The 20,657-nt window shown below is 45.8% G+C and overlaps 1 protein-coding gene across 2 annotated transcripts in view; it reads left to right on the top strand.

Moving 5' to 3' along the window:
* Positions 1 to 20,657, top strand: part of LYRM4 (LYR motif containing 4) — a 156,967-nt gene that overhangs the window by 106,191 nt on the left and 30,119 nt on the right. The window lies entirely within an intron of this gene.

Here is a 20,657-nt window from a genome sequence, read left to right as displayed (position 1 = left end):
GCTTGTCCCCTTGTCCCAGCATGACATAGTCTGGCCCTGTCCTCTACTCACCTTCATCTTATCCTGAGTGGGGATGACACCCACATACCTGTCTGGGGCCCACCCCCCTGCCAAGACCCCATGGGTACCATCCTACCTGCCTACTGTACAGTTCTCTGGAAGAGTACTATCCCTGCTGTCAGTCTGGCCCCCTCCAGCCCAGCTTTCTCCCGGCACAGATGTGGTCATGCCTTTCCCTGAAATCCATGACTTTAGCATGGAGTGGCATTAGCATTTCCTTGATCCCATCTTCCCCATGCGGCCCAGCCAAGGTCCAGCTTCAGAACCTGCCTGCATGATGAGGGGCCAAGGTTGCCATCTCACCCACATTTCAGTAACGTTATGAACCTTTAAAATACTCCCTCTCAAACTGCTAGGCATGTCGCCCCTGGAAATCTTTGTTTCTTCCAGATTTGACCCTCTTCCAGCCTGGCAAAGACAGTGGCTGCCACTCTAGATTTCTGCTTGACAGACATGACCTCAAGACCTGCAGACTTGACCAGGCATGGTGGCTCACACCTCTAATCCCAACACTTTGGGAGGCCAAGGTGGAAGGATTACTTGAGGCCAGGAGTTTGAGACCAGCCTGGGCAACATCATGGGACCCTCTACAAAAAGTGAAAAATTATTCGGGCGTAGTGGTACATGTCTGTAGTCCCAGCTGCTTAGGAGGCTGAAGTGGGAGGATCGCTTGAGCCCAAGAGTTTGAGGCTGCAGAAAGCTATTATTGAACCACTGCACTCCAGCCTGTGTGACAAAGCAAGACCCTGTCTTTAAAAAAAAAAAAAAAAGCTGCAGACCAGAGAAAAAAACCTGCCATAGCCAATTTATCTCACTCTCTGTGTGGCAAGGGCTTTAGAAAAGAATATTATCGTTAATGCTGGTTTGTGACAATGCATTCGGTGTAAATTTTTATTGCCAAGAATACTTGCCCAAGGTTTTTCTGTTCCTGTTTATTTATGCTTCTTGAAATACTTTGAAACACTGCTTACTCTTATATTGGTATAGGTATATATGTACATACATGAAGACACACGTGTATATGCGTGCATACTGTGAACATACATGCGTGCATTCACATGCATGCATAAATGTACACACACAGACATACACATTATAAATTTGGGTTGGGGGGGCTATTTTTCTTCCTTTTTTTCTTTTGTTCTTTTTTTCCTTCTCTCTGATCCTGTCCTCATAGCAAAGAGTGTGTGGTTTGTGGTGCTGCCTTGGCGTTTCGGGCTACCCCCCGGTCAAATCCTGCATCCTCTTTTCATTAGACCTCCTGGATGGCGGCAGAGCCTGCCGACAGTGCAGAGGCAGCTGCTGGCTGGCCGGGGTGTTCTCACTGCAGTCCGCGCCTACAGGCTTTATGAAAATCCAATTCATGTTACCCTACTGTAGCTCAGACACTGTTAAAATTGAGAGATATATTCAATTGTAAACAAGAACAAACTAAATCTGTCTTTTTTTTTTTTTTTTTTTTTTTTTTTTTTGAGATGGAGTCTAGCTCTGTCACCCAGGCTGGAGTGCCGTGGCCGGATCTCAACTCACTGCAAGCTCCGCCTCCCAGGTTCACGCCATTCTCCTGCCTCAGCCTCCCGGGTAGCTGGGACTACAGGTGCCCGCCACCACGCCCGGCTAGTTTTTTGTAGTTTTTAGTAGAGACGGGGTTTCACCGTGTTAGCCAGGATGGTCTCGATCTCCTGGCCTCATGATCCGCCTGTCTCGGCCTCCCAAAGTGCTGGGTAAATCTGTCTTCTAAAGAAAAGTACAAACAGCCTCTTGTGGCATTTCTTTAAATGGACTAATATGTTGATCTCGGAGAAACTGGGAGCCATCTTTCGTGTTTTCATTATTAAGCCAGGTAAAATGAAAACCAAATCTCACTCCCAAATGCCACCTCTGGGAATTCTCTGTTGCTTCTATTTTAAAGTAACCTACATGATTCCTTCTGTAGTTAAGGCATACTGTTGAAAATATAAGATTTCAGTCTTCTTTTTTTTTTAGTTTTAGATTCTTCCTGTTCGCAGGGCTCATGCAAAGAACATTTCATAATGTTTACTGGTTGTGACTATCTGATTGTATGAGAAGTAATTGCTATGGATCTTCCTTCACAAATAAACTACAATCCGAACCTGGCAATAAACTACCAATTATCAGAGTACTGCATCATAGTCCGTCGCAGATACCTAAGTCTTTATTTATTTACATGTTTGTTTATTGAAATTATGTGTCATAAAATGTAGGCATTAAATGTTAACTTTTGCCACACTAGGCTATTGCTGATGATCTAGGGAAAATACTTTTTCACATCGAGTGCTTTCACTCAGTAACTCTTTATAAAGGAGCAAATATTCATATGATTGTAAGAGAACAGAAGAATGCTTTCCTCTTTCTTTTGCTAGGGTCACTAACTCACTGACCTTGTAGCTCAGTACTGTTTATCTGACTTAAAGGGGGAAATTCTGGAAAGTGGGGCTTAGCATTGCTTCACTCTTATTTACCAGGAAAAACTCAAAAGGCCAGAGAGGTTTGTGTTTATTTTTCTCTTAAGAAGATGGAATTGGGCTAAAGCGAGAGCTTCAGGGGAGACTTGTGACATTCCCATCGTGTCTATTGTGATTTGAAACCCTTGCAGGTTCATGAGCAGCTGCAGAGCTGCCCCTGGAATGTCAGGACTGCCTTGCAGTACAGATTCCCACCCATACTCTCCTATCCATCTTCCCCGCCACCACCCCTTCCTGAAGAAGAGCTGGGGGTTTCTGTTTCTCGTTTTAGCACAAAACAGAAGATAAGAGATCTGGATTTCGGTTGCATAAAACAAATCTGAGGCAGGGCATTGTTCTAATGACACCTACAGCATGAGGCAGCTCAGCAAGGAGCCTCCTCAGGTCACCCACCCAGACCAGAAGTCCTTCAAGATGCACGGGCGGCTCCAGCCATTCCACACGTGCACCATTGCTTTCCTTTTTATGTCTTTGCCCTTCTATCCTGGCTTCTGCCCCCAGCTTATTCTTTCTGCTACTAGTGGATTGGCTGCCACTGTGTTCTGGAATGCTGTGATGAGTTCAGTATAGCAAATGCACAGGCACACTCTTGCACACATACATACCATGGGTTCCTGCCCCAGCCACTCCAAAGACCTGGACCATTAGCAGGCGCCTGTGGTCCCACATCCTCTCCTAGGACCCAGGGGCTCTCCACTTGAAGCACAGTGCCTTGCTGGAAGGAGCTGCCTCTGGGCCACTCTGCAGAGAAGGACTGTGAGCCTCAGCTTTATGAACGGCTGCCTGGCATGTTGAGCTTAGGCTGTATCTTTGGAGCACAGTCTTCCTCTTCAGAGCTAACTTCATTTCGTCATCCTGGATTTAATAAGGGTTATTCATTCTCTCTCTTTGCCTTCTATTTTGACAAACACTCCAGAAGACAGATGATACCATCCTATTGAGAAAATGACTGTTGAATAACAGATTATAAATCTGTGTATTTCCTCTGGAGAACTGTGTGTGAAATGAGAACACTGGGTTTGTCCAGCCTGCCTCCAAACGTATCTCAAGACATTTCTCTCTGCCCGTTGTCTTTAGCCACAGGAGTCAACTAGTGTGTACTTCTCAGGGATGGTGTATAATACTTTGGAACATACACACTTCCGAGAGGTGTAACATACCAAAGACATGTGTTTTTTCCTTTGCTTTGTTGAATGCCTTAAACTTTCTGAAGTGCTCCTCCGTACATTAACATGTGAACCTTCAAAGTAGCTAGGAGAGGCTATCCATATATTCTGCTACCAAGAAAAACCGGCCCAACACTTTACAACAGAATAATGGCAGGACCAGTGTGAGACTCCTGGTTTTCTGGTAGGCTGGTTCCCTGACATCCCAGTACAGCAACGTATCATCCTGAAAAGATCTATAAATGTTGGCATGACTACCCCGCCTTCCCAATACCCACAGCCAGTGAAACCCAGTTACTGAAAAATGACGGAATTTACCAGCATCAGTAATTTCCTTCTGTGTATATGATCTCGGTGGCTGAGGAACTTTACTAGTAGCCTAGTAAAGACAGACTCTGAAAACTGTCCTATGTTTGTGTAGTAGTATTTAATAGTAATCTATCTCAGCTGGGCTCAGCGGCACACACCCGTAATCCCAACACACTGGGAGGCCAACGCAGGCAGATCACTTGAGACCAAGAGTTCAGACCAGCCTGACCAACATGGTGAAGCCTTGTCTCTACTAAAAATACAAAAAGTATCCATGCGTGGTGGCACATGCCTGTAATCCCAGCTACTCAGGAGGCTGAAGCAGTAGAATTGCTTGAACCCAGGAGGCAGAGTTTGCAGTGAGCTGAGATCACACCACTGCACTCCAGCCCGGGCAACAGAGCAAGACTCCATCGGAAAAAATTGATAATAATAAAAGTTCAGTCTCACAGTAGGCAGGGTAGGGGACTCGGTGATTCTGTACAGAAAAGAAACAGTGTTTCTGTGTCACTCTTGCTCCATCTATCCATCCCATCCACCATCCTGTTAGAATGGTTAAAAGTCCCAGGCCTGGGGTGAGGAGACCTGAACCCCGACGCCCCCGTCTGACACTATGTAATTTGGGTTAAGTTACTGCACCTTTGTGAATCCGCCTTTCTTTTTAATCTGTACGAGGTGTTGGGTTGTCTTGTGATGTTTCTGTCCGTGTCCTGTGCGGTTGTAGATCCTGCATGCCACTCTCTGTCTAGCACGTGATCCCCTTTGCAACCTCCTTTCTCACCCACCCTGGGGCTTGGGAGCTGGAGGTGGGGGAAGAGGGGTGGTCAGTGAAATATCACAAATCAACCTTCTATAGACCCAGTTTGCAGATGTTATGTGGAATTCCTTCTGCTGTTTCATTCCACTGCATTACATTTTTATGTTAACTTAATAGGCTAATATTTTATGAACTTGTACGATTGAATATGTGGAATGAAATCGATGTTTCTGATAATTACTTGATGGGGTGGGGAGGTTCAGGAGAAAGTCATTTAAAACTTCCAGACTGATATTGATTAAAATTAGTGGCTTAAAGATTTAGAAGACCTAATTTATATGGTTTTTTTTCTTGGTATAGCTTAGGTAAAAAATGTTTCTGTAGCATTTATGATAACATTTAGCAGTTAATTTTCTTTACTAGATTTAAGGAAGAGCCAGTAATTTACAATCAGAGCATTCCATGTGTCCCTATTTAGGACGTTTCAGGGTTTATTGATGCAATGTAGCATTTTTATCTGGGATGTTCAACTTCTAAGGGACAGGCTCTCTGTTTGCTGTTCTAGGATTATTAGAGTCTTTCATTGTATTCACAGCATATATGGTCATTTCATTTGCATGTTAATGAACAGCCCTCTATGTATCAATAATTCTTTATATTTGTCGAGCACCACACAACGGTAGTTGCCAGTTCCGACTACACATCAGGATGTATTTTTGAAGATTTTCAGAGATGATTTTGATGAGCACCACTGTTGAGAACCACAGGTTTTCCGTGAGTGTCCGTGTGTATTTCACATGGCTGTACTCGTCAGAAGAAGGTATTGAACATGGTACTGGTGATTGCCTCTTTTACAAAAGAGGAAACTGAGGCTCTGGAAGGTTCTGTGAGTTACCCTCGGTCACACTGAACAGCAGCAGTTCATCAAGTTAGTTTTCAGATGTCCAGCTTCTCTCCGCCCAGCTAGGCAGGCACAAGAGACTTGCTGTGTTATGACCTGGTGTCTTAGTCGTGTTTAAGATTACCAAGGGCGCTGGGTGCAGTGGCTCACACTTGTAATCCTAGCACTTTTGGAGGCTGAGGTGCACGGATCACTTGAGGTCAGAAGTTTGAGAGCAACCTGGCCACCATGACAAAACACCATCTCTACTAAAATACAAAAATTAGCCGGGCATGGTGGTACACACCTGTAGTCCCAGCTTCTCAAGAGACTGGGGCACGAGAATTGCTTGAACCTGGGAGGCGGAAGCAGAGATGAGATCACACCACTGCGCTCCAGCCTACACGACAGAACAAGACCCTGTCTCACACACACACACAAAATAATAAGATTACCAGTGGTTCAACAGAAACAAAACTGACAGCGTAGTGTATTGTGACAGTCATGGGACACAGAGGAAGAATTAGGTACGTACTGCCTTCATTTAAGGAAACTGCAAGCCCAGCGGCCTTAAGTATGCTACTAAGGATATAGTAGTTGTCACATAAATAAAATTCTAAATCCTATCATTATATAAGCCACTCTATGCCTTTCTCATCTGGCAGCAAGTTGGTCAGCACAGGCCAGTGGGTAACGTGTTGCCGTGTGTTTTCATTTGCCCCGTGATCTAGCCTAGAATTCCTACCAGCCAACAACCAAGGAGGCCCAGGAGGAAGGCTTTCCCCAGAAACATGCAGTCCCATCCTTGGGAACAGTTCCCATGAGCACGTTCGCTTAGCTGGTTATGAGAGCAGCGAGGCATCAGCTCAGGCAGTGAGTAAAACAGACCTTTGTAACGGGGCTGTAGACCAGAGGGGACAGCCAGGCCGGAGACAGACACGCAGCTGCGGCTGTCTCACTTCTCCTTGTGCCTCGGCCAGCCATGCCTTCTGACTGGACATTGTCACCAAAGAAGGTACAGTGGGGTATGCTTTTTAAAAAAAATATTAGAAGGATGGCAGATTATTAAAAGCCAGCTCTCGTTCCCTATTTAATCTAGTGCATCATGCCGGCACTGGAGACAGTACAGGTGTGTTGTTTATTGTTTGTGGGCGTTTCCCCAAGTGGCATAGTGGTGAGGGAGGTACCACTTTCCTAGGACATGCTTTTGGCATCACATACCTGCCTGCAGCTGATCAGGGTAGCAGCTCGGCAGGGCAGGAGAAGCACAGAGCTGAGTGTGCCACTGCTCACTGGCATGTAACCGTGGGCAAGCCGCTTAGCTTCTCAGCATCACACTCCTCATCTATAGAACGACATTGGGTCAGTGATTTCTCTCTAAGGTCCTTTCCAGTTCCCATACTTAGTGGTTCCAGTGATATATTGACAAGAATGTGGTATCCTTCCTTTATTCATTCATCAAGTATGTGTGCATCACCCATGTCTGGCAGCTTGCTAGATGCTGTGAGCAATGCAGCAGTGAGTTCCACAAAGATCCTGCTCTGGGAGCTTGCTAGATGCTGTGAGCAATGCAGCAGTGAGTTCCACAAAGATCCTGCTCTGGGAGCTTGCTAGATGCTGTGAGCAATGCAGCAGTGAGTTCCACAAAGATCCTGCTCTGGGAGCTTGCTAGATGCTGTGAGCAATGCAGCAGTGAGTTCCACAAAGATCCTGCTCTGGGAGCTTGCTAGATGCTGTGAGCAATGCAGCAGTGAGTTCCACAAAGATCCTGCTCTGGGAGCTTGCTAGATGCTGTGAGCAATGCAGCAGTGAGTTCCACAAAGATCCTGCTTTCCTGGAGCCTGTCATCCAGCCAGGGAGACAAAATGGAGGCACACATGATTCTCCCAAAAAGCAAAACGTGAAAAATACTGATGGAAAAGGACATGGAAAAATTATCTTCTATCTGTTAAGCTTTCCTCTGTGCCCTAAAGACTCTCTTTGATCATTTATGGATTTTTAATTTAATTATGACAGTAATCTGGTGAGGTGGATATTATTATCCCACTTTATAGATAAGGAATCAAACATTCAGAAAATAAATAATCTGCCCCTAGTCGTGCAGCTAGTAAATTGAGCCAGGATTTCGAAATAAGCCTTTCTGATTTCAAAGCCCATTCCTTCTCCATGAGAACATGCTGCCTCCTGATAAAATGCTCGGAGAATTGATAGAGGGGATAGCATATGCCACTGAGGGTAGGATAAGCATTTTCTGGTAGAGGAGCCATTTGCTCAAGGACTTAGAAATGCGTGGACTTGGCAGAGAGGATTTCCTGGAGGCAACAAGTGTGAAGGAGCAAACCCAGTAAACAGGGAGATCGGCCAGGTAGAGACCTCAGAAGTTATTTAAAAGGCATTTTGGAGGCCGGGCGCGGTGGCTCACGCCTGTAATCCCAGCAGTTTGGGAGGCCAAGGCAGGCGGATCACAAAGTCAACAGATAGAGACCACCCTGGCCAACGTGGTGAAACCCCGTCTCTACTAAAAATACAAAAAGTTAGCTGGGCATGGTGGTGCACAGCTGTGGTCCCAGCTACTTAAGAGGCTGAGGCAGGAGGATCCCCTGAACCCGGGAGGCAGGGGTTGCAGTGAACCGAGATCGCGCCACTGCAACCCAGCCTAGCAACAGAGCGAGACTCCGTCCCAAAAAAGAAAAAAGCATTTTGGAGCCCCTGAAGATTTGGAGTTAAGTAAGTAAAGGTCACCGCCAGTCATGCCTTGAGAGTACGAGTGTAGACACTAATTAAATAAGCTGATAGGGGCTTGAATTTCAGATTAAAAGTCAGGAAGGGAGAAAAGAAGACATGGAAGAGAATGCTATACCATTCTCGTAAAGGCTGTATCATCAGAAATACCAAACTCAGGAATAGGAGCCAACCTTAGAAACGCATTGAGGACTCTGAATTTAGTGACTCTAAGCTGCAAGAGATTGCTTCAGCTGTAATTCTAAAACAAGATAGTGGTCAGAGCCTGAGCGTGCAGGGGTCACACAATTGCAGGGCAGAGCTGGATGCTCGACTGAGAGTTAGTAAATGCGTGGCACTCTGCCACTCACAGAGCATGTGCATATTTGCTATCTCAGATGCTTTTCAAGGTGGCCAAAGGAGAGACCACAAAGAAAGAATAATTACGTTAACAGCTAACAATTAGTGAGGGCCTGCTGTGTACCGGGCACTGTGCTCAGGATTTTGCGTACCTCAGACCTCACTTCCTTATGAGGTATCATTATTATATCCCATTTTCTTAGAAAGTATCTGAAACCAGGGTATCCTTGGTCACAGAACTAATAAATGGCAAAGCTGAGACTTGAACCCAGGCCTGATGGCCTAAGGTCCCCAGCCTTGGTTAAACAGAGAAGGAAAGGAGGTGCAGCAATAGCGGAAAATCAGACTCCAAAAGAAGAAAAAAATTGCAAGGAGGGCAGATATGGTTGGTTTCTCTGTTGGTTCGTTTGCCATTAGAAACTTTGAGAATAAAGGTCGAGAATGTAGTTGCTTAAAATAATGTACACCTGGTTCACCACAGTTAATGATCACCTGCCTTCTCCAAAGCTTACATATTGAGCTTTTATGGGACAGATGGGCTGCGGTGCATTACTGCCTCTTAATACCCTGCATTACTGTAGCCTGAAACAAGGGTGACTGTCTGAATGTCAGCGAGGACTTGGGAATGCCAGAGGCATGCTGCTGTGTTCATCTGCTTCTATGCCTAAAGATTTAACATTTGACGTTTGCCCTTTTTTACAATTATCCTAGAGTTTCTTAACATTATTTTAAAGTGATGGATGTTTTGCTTGTAGGAAATCATTCAGAGGAGTAACAAACTTAGTACCATGATGAACTAGTAAGACGACATGTTCTGGGAATGGCTTGCACCTGCCTGTTGTGTATATGTGTGTCCATGTGTGGACAGGCATGCTTTTAAGTGGAATTGTGTATCTGATGTTTATGTATCTAAACAATTTATATATAATTTGGTCCAGATTTTCTATTATCCCTTAGTTTTATTAATCTAATCAGAACTTTTAAGATATAAAAAGCCCTCCAATATCCTGATCTCCACAGTAATCAGGGACTTCAGGGTTCCTCTTTCCACTCCCCCACCCCCGCCCCCACCCTCCAGAAGACATACCAAGATTTTGAGATTAATGTTTCCCTTAATCCTAGAGTATTCCGGAGAATGTCTCTTGAGAAGCAACAAGGATCAGTGGTTTGAGCTACGGCTTTGAAAGCAGACATGTAAGGAGGTTTGAATCCCAGCTTTGCGACATGCTGTCTGACCTTGGTTAAACACTGAAAATCTCCCTAGCCTCAGTTTCAGTGTCTGAGATAATGAGCCAGACACCATCATTGATATCTGTGTCCTGGGGACCTGGAGGAATTAATGAGCTGATGCCATAAAATACTGATCCTAGGTTGAAGGGCCTGTCCTGTGAGGTCTTTCTGTTGCAGTGCCTCTTTGTTAGCAGGCTTTTCCCACATATGGGGGCTTCTTTCAGGTCCTCATTTTACTGTCGTCACCACATTAGTGCCTAGTTCACTTATTTTTGAAAACCTGAAAATATCACACATACTAATGGAGATTTCATTGAATATTGATGAACACTCAGAACTGTACATGCAACAGAAAGCGAAATTGGCTAAATATTACTCATTCAGTAATTTATCTGAAATACGGTGTCATTTTGCAGTTCTAAAAATATAATAATTAATGTGAAATTTCAGGTTTAAAGTACAGTTTTAAAATATCAAACAAGCATCATGTCAAAAAATGAAATTTTATTAAAGGAGCTATTCTAGACGGTTAAGAAATGAAAACTAGAGTTCTAGGGGAAAAATTCAGAACCACGTTTAATTTTATACTTGGTAGTGCACTGCAAATGACAAGGTAATTTTTACGTGTATATTTATAGATTTAATTAGCAGTTATTTCATTATATTTTTCATATAACTATACATGGAAAATGATTTCAAACAATAGACTGTCATCTTCAAGAATTATTGTTAGTAAAGTTGTGGGAAGCTGATTTCTTGGTCACTATAAACAGAGAGAGAAGTGTGTGTGTAAAGGTCTTTACCTGTCACCTAATATGAATTCTTTCTTTCATTAAAAAAATTTTCTATAACATTTCTCATTTTCTCATCCATGTTTTGCACTTGAGAATATTTAGAAGGCACCATGACTTGTTCAAGGCATATACCCAGCCCAGCTCAGGATTAAGATTCAGAGTTCTAACTCTGCCCCACACAGCACAGGGAAGCCCTGCATACCCTGTTGATCTGGGTGTCGGATACCCTTGAGGCTCGTAAAGGTCTTTGCTTCGCCTTCCTGCTTTCATGTTTCAGTGAATATTGAGGCACTGGGTGGTAGATGATGGAGACTCGGTACCCACTGCAGAGGGTGGGGACCAAGTCTGCATCATCCGCTCCTCAGTGCCTCAGTCGGTCTGGGAGCCAATGTTCAACAGACGAGCATGCGGGTGAGTAAAACACAACCAGCTGTAAGACGTGCTGTTCAAAAGGGTGGGCTGGGAGGGTGGTGGGGACACCCGTCTCAGATGTCCCCTGTGAGCAAGAGTGCTTTAGTCTGGGACCTGGCGATGAGTAAGGGGAGGTGAAGGAGAGGAGGGGAGGGCAGGTGGCCTGGGGAGGGACGGACTGTCAGAGACCCTGAGTGCTAAAGAGCTTGGTGTGTTCTGGAACTAAAAGAAGACAGAGATTGTTTTCCCGCTCCATGTGGAGAGAATCCATCGCCCACTAATTTACAAAAGATAAGTCGGACAATAATCTCTCATCAGTGCGGCTATTAATGAGACCTGGAACTTCCAGGAAAATCTGCCTTAATAAGTACCACACTGTTACTTCCTTGGGAAAATTAAAAAGGAAGGAGCGGTGAGACAGAAGGGCCTAATTCACCTCGCAGTTGGCCACATCTGACTTGGCCTGCTAACAAAGCAACTTTAGGCAGTAGGGAGAGAAGCGAAGGAACATGGACGTCTCTAGAGGGAAATATTTTATGACTGTGAATTTTAGTATCTCTGTTTTCTGTCTTCCTTCAGAGATTAAAAGGAATCCATGTATAAAACAGATAGTCACATGAGCATATATAAAATTAGGTTAAGCAAATTCAAGGACTTTTTTTTTTTTTGAGACGGAGTCTTGCTCTGTCGCCCAGGCTGGAGTGCAGTGGCGAGATCTCGGCTCACTGCAAGCTCCGCCTCCCGGGTTCACATCATTCTCCTGCCTCAGCCTCCCGAGTAGCTGGGACTATAGGCGCCACCACCTGGCCCGGCTAGTTTTTTGTATTTTTAGTAGAGACAGGATTTCACTGTGTTAGCCAGGATGGTCTGGATCTCCTGACCTCGTGATCCACCTGCCTCGGCCTCCCAAAGTGCTGGGATTACAGGCGTGAGCCACCGCGCCCGGCAATTCAAGAACTTTTTCTACTTGCCTAGGGTCAGTATATTCTATGGACATTGATAACCCATGGTTTCAACTGTAACCTCACATTGATCCTCAGTTTTCAGGGCAAGAGGACACTCATCTACTTTTGGTCACTGACATTTTAGGTGAAACCCTGAAGTGATTTATTAGTAGCCTAATTAGGTACTTTATCCATTATTTAACCTAAAATCCAGGTTAAAATATTATGACATGAGTGACTTGAGCTAGACCATGACTACACATGTTTACTTCCTAGAGTCATTAACCTGGTAAAAGAAAAGAAAATCCCAGCACATCCTTATTTTGTTAAGGTAACAAAATGAGCTCATATCAAACATGTAAGTTTAAATTACTTTAAAAATTTTTTTGTGGGCTCAAACACAAACATCACAACAAAGCTTACCTGTGACCCAATTAGGAGCATCATGAAAACATAAATCCCAGTTCTACTGAAGTAATACCAGTGGCCTAGTACCCGTGGCTTCCAGCAGGCTGCTGAGGTTTAACTCCCAAGTAGGAAAAGCCCTTGCCTCTGGGGCGATAGATGATGGGGAAGTCATTCTGTCCATCCCAGTGCTGAGCTCTCAGGGCTCTTCCGCTTTTCCGTAAATTGACCTAAAATGGCCATCTTTGATGGTCTCTCGCCTTCTCTCTAAACCCCTGATGTGAGACTGTATTAGAATTATTGTATAAACAGTGAGTCTGCCCACAGACTGACCTCCTAGCTCCAGTTTAGCAGTGTCCAACAGTAAAAATAGAAAAGCCCCTGACTTATGTCTTCTTTTGAGAGCAAAGAACCCTTTTGCAGAAGGCCCAGGCACCCCCTCCTCTAGCCACATTGACCAGACTTGTGGTATACAGTTATGCCTAAGCTGTTCACTGGACAGGTAGCTGGACCGCACCACAACTGCCTTAGGTCGAGCAAGAGGGATGGCTTGGGGCTAGGCTGGGAGGAGGCCCACTTCAGGGGAAAATTGGGGCTGTGTTGAGACGGAAGGAGGGCAGCTGTGGAATGGGCCACTGAGCAGGACCCGTGTTTCACAAGCACTCCAGGTCCTGCCTGGGGGTATAAATCCTGGCTCTCCCTTTTGCAGCTCTGTGGACTGCATAAAAGTTTACTCTCTAACTTCTCAGCATTTCTGTGTTTTCACCAATAAAAAACATGAAGATAACAATACCCCTCAGAAGATAGCATGCGATGCAAGATGGAAACAGACCCAGCACAGGCCCCTTCTTTACTCCGAGTCGAGTCTCCTTAGGGACAGGCCATCAGTCAGGGACCCGTCAGCACTTCGCACGATTCATGTCGTTCTCAGCCATTCATCTGCTAGGACTGAACAAGGGAAACAGGCTACTAAACTGCCCCTGAACTCACAGGCTTGTGGTGTGTGCTGGATGAGACACAGCCCGTGCTGAGGCAGGCAGGTCTGAATCCAGTGCCGCAAGCACCATGGGCCGTGAGGTGGCGTTAGAATATTTGGAGCACTGATGCAATGTCATCAGATGTATACATGTGCTAGAGAAATTGCAATCATGGGAACAGTTCATCGCAGGGTTGATCGTGGAGGCCTAGTGTCCAGGCAGAAACCTAATCCAAGCAAGAGATCATTTGACGGCTGAGGGAAGAGAGTGCCAAGGGGAATGGAATGGAATGGAATGCAGGAGCTCTAGAGGGGATGTAAAGGCTGAATATGCTGGTTTGCAGGCTTGAGTTAGGAACCTGCATCTGGCAGTCAGTATTACTAGAGCATTGGTGATGAAGCCATGGGTATAAATAAGACCACTATCAAGTGGGCATATATGAAAGACATATTGGTGACCTTTCTGATGTTTTCTACCATTTCATATTAATAGGCATGAGGAATGAAAGCAGGAAATGATTTTTCTTTCCTCCTCCCTGGCAGCCTTCTCTCTTGTGATGTTTTTTTCCTTATAAGGCGGGGTTCCAGTTGCTTTCCCTTTCAGTGAAGCTTTTTTGTTACTTGGTGGGTAGAGGGCCTTAGGTGTGACAGAGAAATTCCACAGCCTTGCCCTCGCCGTCGCAGTGATGAAGTGCGTTGACTTCGGGGTCAGGCGCTGGGTTTAGTTCCCGCCGCACCACATATTAACCAAGTGAAATTAAGCACATGTTTTATGAATCTTTATAAACTTCAGTTCCTCTCCTGCAAAATGAGAATGATAATAGTGCCGACTTCACAGCACTGCTTACAGTGGCAGTGAGGAAAGGCGCTTACGCAGGCGCATTTGGGGGAAATGCTGTAGATGCTGCTGGCTCCTCCACTCACCCAAACTGCATTTTCTCTCCTTTGCTCTAAGAGAGAAACCAAATGTGGGGAGCAAATAGGAGAAAGGAGCAGGAGAAGCTTGCCTCAGATTCCAACTCATATGACGTGTTAGTGACTAAAGACGGAATGCCAACACATGCATTGTGTGTTTGGAATGCCAGGTTGCTGTTTTCCACAGGGATGTGCCCATTGTTCTCTGTTTTCTGTGGAACTGTCTTCCAGAGCCAGGCCTGGAGATGGGGCCTGCCCTTTTACTTCTCAAATATGTTCCCAGGGAAGTGTGTCCTCCTCTGGGGGCCACCCCATCACACTGAATCGCATGCTGGGCTCATTGCTAGAAACTCTGTGGCCTGCACCTGCTTCCCATGTCACATCAAGGCGTCTCAGCACACAGACCTAAAGGAGACCTCAGAGGTCACCCAGCGTGGCCTCACAGAAACTCATGCAGGAAGGGATTACGGAGGTTTGCAGGGAAGGCCGGGCAGCCTGGGAGTGAGCGCCGCACTGCAGCTCCCAGACACCCGCAACTCCTGCTCCCAGGCAGGAATGAAGCGATTTCCCAGCTCCTGGGGCCACGGGTAGTAAATACCTGGTTTGGGAAATTCACCTGACGTATTTCTTTTTTTTTTTTTTTTTGAGACGGAGTCTCGCTGTCACCCAGGCTGGAGTGCCATGGCGTGATCTCAGCTCACTGCAAGCTCTGCCTCCCGGGTTCCCGCCGTTCTCCTGCCTCAGCCTCCCGAGTAGCTGGGACTACAGGTGCCCGCCACCATGCCTGGCTAGTCTTTTTTTGTATTTTTAGCAGAGACAGGGTTTCACCATGTTAGCCAGGATGGTCTCAATCTCCTGACCTCATGATCCACCTGCCTCAGCCTCCCAAAGTGCTGGGATTACAGGTGTGAGCCACCGTGCCCGGCCTCACCTGACATATTTCTTTCACGTAAGCCACTTCTTTTTCTTGTCCAAGCTGAGGCCAGCTCTCACCCAAGACTTGCCTGTATCTCAGTGCAGGTAGCTGAGCAAGGCACAGCCGCCAGGAGGAAGGCAGGGAACAGCAGCTGGAGCCTGGGGAAGCCCTGCACACATTGGCCTTGAGGAAACCACCTGACAGACATTTGCTCTTCCTCACACAGAGTTGGTGGGCATTCTGACTACGTGGTCACATCAGATCACTCTCACCTCTCTAAGCATTTCTTTTTCTGGAGTATGAAATAGCTGTTCAGGGAGGAAAGCAGTTTGATGTCAGAGGCTCCTTTGAGCCCTGGGAATTAGACCTGAGAAGCTTAGAATTGGAGCTCTGCTGCTGGTGGAAAATACACTGTGAATGTTTTATTCAGTAATGCATATATAACGTTGAGCAGAATCCAAATACATAAATCACTTATACAATAGCTGTGAAGAGCCACCTTCCAGCACTTCAGAACCAGGCAGCCAGTAGCTCACAAAGGCCTCTGTTGCCATCTGCTGGCCGCATGCTTTCTCATGCTGTTAATTCTTGCTGTTTGGTATTTTTTGTTCCTGCAGCCTTTGGGGCACTCAGGTTCTTCTGCTGTAAAATTTGCCTCCATCAGAGCTGTATTGCCTTGTGTTTTTGAGGCTTTCAGAAGAGACCCTTAGCACTCTAAAATTCTGGGAGGACAGAGAAAACAAGATGGAGAGAGATGACCAAGCCGATTTCTTCCCCCTGGCTTTTTTAACCGGTTGTGTGCACTATCAGGCCGTGTGAGCTTAGGCCTATGCCAGTCACATCTCAAGGCCAAGGACACAATACTCAGTTTATCTTTATAACAGGTCCTGTTATTGTGTCTGTCAACCTCCCGATGTCTGTATCACAGTCACCAATCTATTATACTAAGGAAATAGGAATTATGAACGTTGCCAGTAAAACTTGCCCATGCATAAGCACGCAGTCACACAGTTATGGGCCTGAAGACCAGCCCCAGTGGCGAAACTGTGCCCCAGAGGTTGCCGGAAGTCACTGGAGCCAGAAGGCAAATTTGTGTAAGATTGGCCACCATTCCCTGAATGACAGTGGTGTGTTGACACGGCATCAGACTCCCCTCACACAGAAGATCCGCTCGTGGTGCAGGGCTTGGCCTCCTCAATGTGGCCACAGGCCCTACAGTGCTAACAGATGTCACTTGTCGGGATCACCCCTGAGCCATTGCGCACATGAAGGGGCATCACTGATCTCTCACCGGCCCTGAACCAATACATGTGGCATCCCAACTTCTTGAGAGGCTGACAGAGCATGTCCAGAGTGCAGCCGCATGGGGAGTCAGAGGAGGGCAGGGATATAGGAGTGCTGTTGAAAACTGAAAACACGGGGAACCAGCCCGCCAAGCAGCCTTCTGGGAGACATCTGCATGAGGCCAGCAGGCCAAGGGTCCATGGCTAGGGATGGCTGTGCTGTCCTTAGGAAAAGGCATTCCAGAAACGGAAGTTACGAGGCAGCGTAGGTAAAGCATCCTGGGCTCTTCACATCTGGGCATGGCTGTGAGCCCCAAAGAGTTATCGTCGGTTTACGTCGTCTCCTAATACACACGCTAAGTCATTAGGGAAAAAATCATGTTTCAGGTTTTAAGGGGAAAAAATGAAAAGGTGCATGGCCTTTAACAGTAAACAGTAGAAGGGGGTTGGGAATGGTTGAATGGTAGAAGTGAAAATCAAGAAACCTAACGATGGCTGGTAACTTCAGGACCTTATGTATCAGTTATTGCTGCACAGTAAATCATCCCCTAAAACTTAGTGGCTTCAAAGAACAATCTTCATTTATTGCCACACCCCACTTCTACAGGTCAAGAATTCAGACAGGGCACGGCAAGGGGGACTTGTGTTGCTCCGCAGTGATGGAACCTCAGCTGGAAGATTGGAAAGCTGGAGACAGGAATCATTTTTTACGTAGCTGTCTGGAGGTTGATGCTGGCTGTGAGCCAGGAGTCTGGCCAGGGTGTCAGCCAGAACGTAGCGCACATGGCCTCACTGTAACCTGCGCTTCCTCACAACGTGGCAGCTGGGTTCCAAGGGCAAGAAGAGTCCCAGCAGAGAGAGCCAGACAGAAGCCATATTGTCTCTATGGCACAGCCTCAGGAGTTGTACAGCATCACCTCCACTGTCAAGGTTACAGAACCTGTCCGGGTTCACTTAGAAGAAGATAAACCCCTTCTCTCAGTAGAGGAGGGTCCAGTCATTGTAAGACAAGCATTGGAAAATACCATCTGCCACACCAGTTCCCTTATCACGCGCACCCGCATCCCCCCCACACATGCACAGAAGCAGGGCAGCCTGTCACAGACCCTCAGCGATCGTGGCGTGGGTTTGTGCTGGGTAAATAGGTATGTTTGTGGGTCGGCTCTGCTTGTGGTTTGTAGTTTGACCTGGTCCTAACCTCTCTGGATCTCAGTTTCTTCTTCTGGGAAACAAAAAGGCTGAGCTGCAAACCAAGTCATTGGAAACTTTAACCTTTTCTCTTAACCTTTTTTATACCCTGATGCATATGTCTCAGTGGTAGTGAGGGTCACAATTCAGTTTGGTGGGGGGGGGGGGGGGGGGGCGGTAAAAGTTTGGAAAAGCCTCCCTCAAAAACTCTAGAATCCCTTCCAGCTCTGACCTCTGTGAGTGCTGAGACGTTGGTCATGCCCTTTGGCCTTTTGGGATTTTCCTTTCCTGCTCTGTAAAATGAAAGGTCTACTCAATTATCAGTTAAACTTTTTCCAGCGGTCACGTTTGATGGTAGTATTCGTTTTGACATAATGAGGTTCCTTCATCCACACCAGTACTGTTCTGCTACTGTGGACATGTGAGTCGGCAGAAGAAATCCTGTGTTTACAAGTTCCTGCCTGGCCTATTGAAGAAGTCTTCCTTTCTGTGGAATGACAGAAGCTTGAGTGGCTTTTGCAGCAGGGACCTGGGAGATCAGCATACTCTCCACTCTACAGAAGAGAAAGCTGATGCGCAGAGAAGCCAAGCGATTGCCAAGGACAGAGGGCAAGTTACTGATAAATCAGGCTACAACCCTATGACCTAAGGCAGTGTACTTTTCTGTTGTGACCTCATCCTCTTAATAGAAAATACGTGAGTGTGAGGACCCTGAGTCATACCACCCCACCTCTCCCATCTGCGTTTTTCCTGTGAAGGGCCCTCAACAGTGCTATCTTATTTTTATTTCCACAAATGTGATCAATGCTCAACTGTTACGAAAGTACAGTTTTTCAAGCATGAAAATTAGATTCAAAAGCTGAACGTCCGAAATAATTATAGCCAAAGGTAGTGGTGGTCATAATCACACATAGAGGCTCTTGGTCTGATTTCTACAGAGAGAAACAATGCTTGAATACTTGTAGAACTAGACACCTGAAAAACAAGTTGGAAGGCTTTTAAATCCATTTGGTTGGTTATTTAGGAGGTGGAAGTGGCAGAAGGAAGTCAGTACTGCTCACAGTCTAGGAAAAAGGAAAGCATCTACATTTTGGTTTCAATTTGTGTTACCTCTTTTATTTTTCGTGGTGGCAAAACACACGTAACAAAAAATTTACCTTCTTAACCATTTTTAAGCATGTATGTTACATTTTTAACATGCTTTTGTGGAATGGTTAAGAATCTAGGAAATGATAAGCCTCACGTGTTCCCAAGTGCAAATCAAGTTGAAGCCCAAATTGACTTTCCCGAGCCCAACTCCATGTTCCCAGAAATGGGATCCTCAGCCACACACTGTGAATACCTGTAATGCGCTTAAGGACTTTTGACTTGTAAAGTACAGAAAGCACATCATAGTGTGTCTAAACCTTTGTGTTGATGTCCTGCAATGCCACACCCCTGTGTCCTTTGGAAATACTCATTGTACAGGTTTAAATACTCCTTCCTCCAGACAGACTTGTTCAATCTTTTCAAATTTTAGTTAAGCTTTATTTTGTTTTAAGTATTGTTAAAAGAAAAACCTTAGACAAATTAAATTTAACCAAGTTTAACTGAGCAAATAACAATTTGCAAATCAGGCAGCCTGTGAGTCAGAATAGGTTCAGAGAGGCTCCAGCACAGTCATGTGGTGAAAGATTTTTTTTTTTTTCTTTTGAGACAAGGTCTCGCTCTATTGCCCAGGCTGGGAGGCAGTGGTGCAATCACGGCTCACTGCAGCCTTGGACTCCCAGGCTTAAGGGATCTTCCCACCTAAGCCTCCCAAGTAGCTGGGCCAGGCACAGCACCATGCCCCACTAATTTTTGTATTTTGGGAGGGACAGGGTTTTACCATGTTTTCCAGGCTGGTCTCAAACTCCTGGGCACGAGTGATCCACCTGCCTCAGCCTGGGAATTGGTGGTGTGCTTGTCCCAGCTGCTTGGGACTCTTATGTGGGAGGATCACTTGAGCCTGAGAGGCCAAAGCTGCAGTGAGCCGTGATCACACCACTGCCCCCCAGCCTGGACAACAGAGCGAGACCCTATCTCAAAAAAAAAAAAGTGGTGGGGTCACAGGCATGAGCCACCACACCCCAGCCTGGAAGAAAAATTATAGGCAAAAAAAAGGAAAAGGATGTACAGAAAATGGGAGTGAGATGCTAAACAGCCAGACTGGCTACAGTTTGTTTGTTTGCCTTCCTTGAGCGCAGTTTGAACAATTGGCTGCCGGTAGCCAAAGCTCAATGATCAGCACAAGAGTAGATTATAGTCTGTGTAACACATCCAGTTAGGTTACCGTTCACTATGTACACAGAAACCTTTAAAATATGTAAAGAGGCAGCTTTAGGCTAAACCTGATTTAACAATATCTTGTTAATATTAAACACAATCATAGCAAAAGTGTCGAAAACCAGTCACGTGCTACTGTTTTAAATTGAGCCAAACATTAACTTTTATCTGATACTCCGTGCCCTACTCCGGTGTGTATTTGTAAATACAGAGTGACCTGTGTCATGAATGAACCTTGATATCCTGTTGCCTAACTTTGAATGAAGCCTGCGCCTTCATTGGTCAGAGTTCTGGATATGATACGCTCACCATGTTTCCAGAGTTGCTGGTGTTTCTCCAGTTAGTGAGGTGGAATGCAGCGGTGCCTAGGAATATCAGAGGCATTGGGCTGACAGGGCTACTTTGCTCTGCCACTCACCAGTTATTGTCATTCAGAACAAGCTACTTCTGCTCTCCAGGCCTGTCTTCTCCTACCACAGAGATGTCAAGGCCTATTTCCCGAGAATGTTAACAAGGACGACATTCAATTACATCGACAAAGTACCTAGCATA

This window comes from Trachypithecus francoisi, unplaced genomic scaffold (genome assembly GCF_009764315.1).
Source record: "Trachypithecus francoisi isolate TF-2019V2 unplaced genomic scaffold, Tfra_2.0 Lachesis_group10, whole genome shotgun sequence".
Taxonomy (NCBI): Eukaryota; Metazoa; Chordata; class Mammalia; order Primates; family Cercopithecidae; genus Trachypithecus; species Trachypithecus francoisi.
Note: the sequence above shows the minus strand (reverse complement) of the source record. Positions and strands in the feature narration are given on the sequence as shown.